Source organism: Onthophagus taurus, chromosome 8 (genome assembly GCF_036711975.1).
Source record: "Onthophagus taurus isolate NC chromosome 8, IU_Otau_3.0, whole genome shotgun sequence".
Lineage (NCBI taxonomy): Eukaryota > Metazoa > Arthropoda > Insecta > Coleoptera > Scarabaeidae > Onthophagus > Onthophagus taurus.
This window is the reverse complement of record NC_091973.1, coordinates 20,859,635-20,865,011: the sequence shown is the minus strand read 5'-3', so window position 1 is coordinate 20,865,011 and position 5,377 is coordinate 20,859,635. Positions and strand designations below refer to the sequence as shown.

The 5,377-nt window shown below is 34.3% G+C and overlaps 1 long non-coding RNA gene across 1 annotated transcript; it reads right to left on the bottom strand.

Annotated features, from left to right (window-relative positions):
- Positions 1-2,502: 2,502 nt before the first annotated feature.
- Positions 2,503-4,898, bottom strand: LOC139431008 (uncharacterized). Its single transcript, XR_011641361.1, has 2 exons — positions 3,246-4,898; positions 2,503-3,147 (listed from the first exon to the last, which is right to left on the bottom strand). It is a non-coding gene; the product is annotated as an uncharacterized lncRNA (long non-coding RNA).
- Positions 4,899-5,377: the final 479 nt, after the last annotated feature.

Below are 5,377 nucleotides of genomic sequence, written 5' to 3'. Positions count from 1 at the left end.
TTTTAAAACTGAAACAGCTGTAGCACCGATCTGCCAGTTTTAATAAAACTATTTTTCATGGTAAAAGAACCCTAGGGTATTTTTCATTTACAGGTAAAAGTGTCTAAACTGGTTAGCGTTTTTTTTAGAAAATTTGTTCCTTTATTTTACAATCCCCATTTATTCATTCAGTTAGAATATTTTCTAAAAACATGTTCTGAACAATATGGTCACAACTGAACATATGATCGACCTGAGTAGGTCGATCGTGGTGTGCTGTTGGTTTTTAAAGTGGTTTTCATGTGGTGGCAGAAGTGACGGGAAAGATAAGAAAACAAAATACTCTCACAAAAACGAGTATACATTGGTTATAACGCAATTTTAGTAAAAGATTATTTAGTCGTCCCACGTTGTAACAAATGTGGGGACTTAGGACATGTCATGAAGTATTGTACGAAAAACGAAATCTACACAATTTGTTCAGAAAATACACATACCAAAACACAGTGTGATCAAAAGAGTGGCCCCAAGGTTTGTATTCCGTGTAAGATCCGAGGGAAAAAGTGTAGTGGAAGCAAGTCGGAATGTCAGACATATAAAATGTTGATAGAACACCTAATACTAAGAACGGATTATGACTGATACAAATCCAACAATAACGAAAGGAAACCGTTCTAGATCAAGACATAACAGAAATAGGACATATGAAATCCATCTGTTATTAATTCATCAAAGATGAACCTGGAGAATCTAATAGCTATATTCAAAAACAAGGTGGCTAGCCCATACATACGCAACATATTAAAAAAAACATTGAAAGACCCACAGTAGCTATTAAATCATCGATAAATAATCATGAAAAAGAAGATCTCTCCCTACAAGATCAAATACGCTTCACTTACGCTTGATATTAGGAACACCCCATACCATGTTTTTGGACAACATAATAGGTGCGCTTCTTATTTTTGTCACGGTTCGAAGGAAAATAAACTAACGTATGTAGACCAAATGAAGGAGTCTGGAATATTCGACGATATAGAAGTAGGTGGCATAGGCTTATTCAACATGCCGACAGCCTTGTATTCAATATTAACAACAATGCTGCGGAAACATACAATTCTCTCCAAGTTTGTGGGGAGAAACGTATCAATTTTCCATTGAAAAATCATACGAGCTGAGGTGTAATGCTGCTGCAGTAGCCTATAATGTTGGAGCAAATTAATACAAAATAATTAATAATAGTAGAGGAAATACACTACTAAATATGTTGAACGAATGCGTAAAAGAAAATTGATGGCAGCTACAAGACATTGTCAATACCCATAATAAAAAAGCGGAGAAAAATGTTAACCGCCGATAAAGATTATGGTTTTACTAAAAGGCGGCGCCAGACATGCGGCATTCGGCAAGTGCCGAACAACTGCTTGGCAAACCCCGGGTAGTGTAGATGGGTTATTTGCTACTTGGCGATGACCAAATTTATTGCTCCCCTTGTCTCCGTCGCGTGTCGGTCTTTTATGCCGCATCAAAGGAAACGAATATTCGCAGTGCTATTCCCTAAAAGTGCATCCACAATCGCTGCATGACTGAACTGTTATTTCTTATTAATTATTGTCATAGAACTGCACAAATGGATTGGTCCAATGGAACTGTTCTAGAATTTTTGGAGTTTTATGAAAATGAAACTATTATATGGAATACGTCGTTGAAAAATCACAAAAATCTAAATTATATTTATGATGCATGGAAACGTATAGAAGTTAAGATGGGTAACAAATACACAGTGACAGAGTTCAAAAAGAAAAATGATTCATTAATGGCATCGTTTAGAGCTTGTGTAAGCTTGTAAAGTGAAGCAAAGTTTGAAAAGAGGAGCTGGGACTGACGAAGTTTATAAGCCAACGTGGTTTGTCTAGAAAAAAATGGTTAGGTTTCAGAGGTAAGTTTCTTTAACAACATATATTTCAATAATAAGATATAGGGCAGGTTTCAGCTAGTACTGATCCTGCCAAGGTATCTTTCCGCTGCTTGTAAAATATTCAGCAAATGCATTTCTAATGGCTTTTGCATCTATGCTGGGCTTTCTAGGGATATTGCGAAGTGGTAATAGAGATGTCATAGTATCGTTATCTGCTTCATGCCATACTTCCTCTACTAAGATTCCATTTTCTTCGTAGTCAAAACTACCATGGGATACTTTTACTTCTTCCACTGCACATTATCCTATTTCCATTTCCACGCAAACGGAACTCGACACACCACAGCTCACACAGTATCAGTTCAACGCAAGTACTTATTTATTAAGTACCGATTTATAAACTGATATTTCTTTATACCTAAATCTACCACAGTCAGGTTATGGTATGGATCTTTTATAAATTCTTTAGTTTTGAATAAAGCTTCTTCCGTTCTGCATTCGCGGTCGGGGACATCGCCGTCGCCGCAATGAAAAATGTTTTTGTAACAACGCAGTCTGTCTTAGTCGTTTGGTAACAAAGTAATTGTAAATCAGAACAAATAAAGTAACGGTAAACCCCCTGTAAGAAGACAAGTTTTATTTTGAACCAACCCCAGTGTAACGCTCGGTGTAACAATATCTCAGAATTATCTTTCGTATTGAAGGTAAGTGAATTGTTAACAATCTAAAGAAAATAACAACACTCAGCTTAATCTGGTGTAAAATTAATACTAATTTTTACATATTTTACATATTTCTAAGTTTTTCGCATATTTTTGCATATATTGCATATTTTTACATATTTTCATATATTTTACAGTAGTATAAGTTTTGAAAGTACAACGTCGATTCCTTATTTATTACTTGAGGTTTAATTTATATTATGGTCAACTCTTTTTTCTTATATTCGTTAGAGGTAGCCAGGCCGACCGTCGCGACGCACTGTCGGGCGTCGCATGTTCGTCGAGGGCCCGTTGTCTTTGGCGACTTAGGCTCGACGCGGGTCTTTATGTAGCTGGCGTCTAAAATAAAAAATGATGTCCACGAAGTTAAATTTATTTGAAAACACATCATTCTACGAGTCGATCTTAAGCTGTTCGGATCTCTTTTTAGTTTTTGCTTTGTATGTACAACTTTTAAGTATTTCAAAAATGCCGAAGGTGAAAAATTATTTGGTGGTGTCTTGTATAAAAGCAATTCCTGAACTTATTCTACAAGAAGAAAATGTGTTTTGTAAAGCATGTGGTAAAACGGTAAGTTTATATTTGTCATATTTTTCAATGTAAATTTAAATAAAACTAATAATTACACTTTATAGAGTCTAGATTAAAATTATAATCCATTCTACCAGTTTGAATTGTAGTTACGGGTGTAAATAATGGAAACGTACTCCTATAACCACTGATTAACTTTGTATGGCTAAAGTCGATTCCAAAATGTTTGTTTCTTACTCTTAAGCTTTTGTTGCAGGTTGCTTGTGACCGCAAATCTCAGATCACGCAACATGTTGCTACCGATTTACATAAGAAAAAAACTCATCAACTTAATCAAACTAAAATGTCTCAACAATCTTTGAAGCAAGCTATTCAACCAGAAACAACCAAAAATAAGTACTGTACCGGATGAACTTTGCGCAAGGGCTACGTAAATGAGGAGTATGTTAAAATAATTAGGACTATCAAAGAAGTAGTCAAAAACCACTACGTATATTTAATAGTTGACGAAACTACCGATTGTTGTGGAAGATATATTGCGAACTTGCTGATAGGTGTTTTACGTAGTTCATTTGCTGGTAAATCATATTTAATTGCTTGCAAACAATTAGACAAAACTAACCATCTTACAATTTTACGTTTCGTAAATGAAGCGTTAATGAATTTTTTTCTTCCGGAAATTGTACCAACTGAAAAAATATTGCTTTTGCTTTCGGATGCTGCCACATATATGGTTAAAGCAGGTTAAAGCAACAACTTAAAATGTTGTACCCCAATTTAATTCATGTGACGTGCTTAGCTCATGGTTTGAATAGAGTAGCAGAGGAAATTAGGAATCAATTTCCAGACGTAAATGCGTTAATTAGCATTGTAAAAAAAATATTTTTGAAGTCTCCCTTCAGGATCCAACTATATAAGGAAAAATTGCCTAATGTTAATCTACCACCAGAGCCTGTCATTACACGGTGGGGTACCTGGTTAACTGCTGCAACATTTTATGACCATGGATTTTGAGGAGGAAAATAATTAAGCAATTAAAAAATATAAAGCACTATTAAAAAAGGCGACATTAGGTTCAGAATTAGTGTTTATTCAAAGTAATTATGAGTTTGTCAATAGGATTATTTTAAATTTAGAAACGCAAGCAATGACACTAAATGAGTCTGTTGTAGTAAATGGTAAAGTAGGCCAAATTATTAGTAAAAAGTTTTATGAAGTATTAGAAAAAATCACGGTTATATATTGGGTGGTATGAATAAAAAGCGAGCAAATGCTCTTAAGTATAAGCAACAGCTATAAGCTTATGCTGAAAGTAAAAGGTCCGAGTATAAGCATTTGCTCCGATTTGTATGAATAATGATTTGCTTTTACTTATGAGCATCTGCTTAGATCAAATGAGGATTTGCTCGTCTAACTCGTCGTGACTTGTATAAATCGGTGCCGCAGTTGTTATACTTACGCTCTTAGTATTTGATGTTTGTGTTTATTTACCTAACCTAACATACTGAATTATACCCTTAGAAGTTTAATGCTTTGTATAAACCAGTAATTTGTAAGACAACAATGTCGGCAGAAGAAAATGGTGACGATGTATCAAGCAACAATTTGCTAGTAGCATTGCAGTTGCAAAAAAGGCCGGAAATTCTATGGAAAACACAAATTCCGCAGAAAAAAACATTGAAAGATGAAGCCTTGAGGCAATCAGTTCTTGAGCTAGAACGTCAATTGGGAAAACCATTCATCTTCTCAATTGATGAAAAAAGTAAACAATATGAAAACGAGGCTAAAAAGCAAAGTGGACAAAAACAAAACCGGGAATAAAAAAATCGTTTTATGCCAGTGGGAAAAAATTTTGCACGAATTAATGGATGGAGAGGATAATCCGACTATAAGCAAAATTCCTGGTAAGTATGTATTTTATTTAACCTGTTTATATTATACAAATATATGTATCGCGTATATATTCATAAAACTTTGTTAAAGTTAATTCTTTACATAACTTACCTAACTAGATGTATAAAAAATGGCTCTTTGAAACACTAAAAATTTGTACGAAATATGAAATAGGTAGTTATTTTCATTCATAATTTTAAACTAATGGCTAAATATGTTCCGTTTTTATTATAGGAGCAAAAAGTATTGGACCTCCTACCACCAAAATAAACAAAAACAACGAAGATTTATCATCTTCTATATTGCTTGAGTCTGAGCAGACGGATGAATTTAG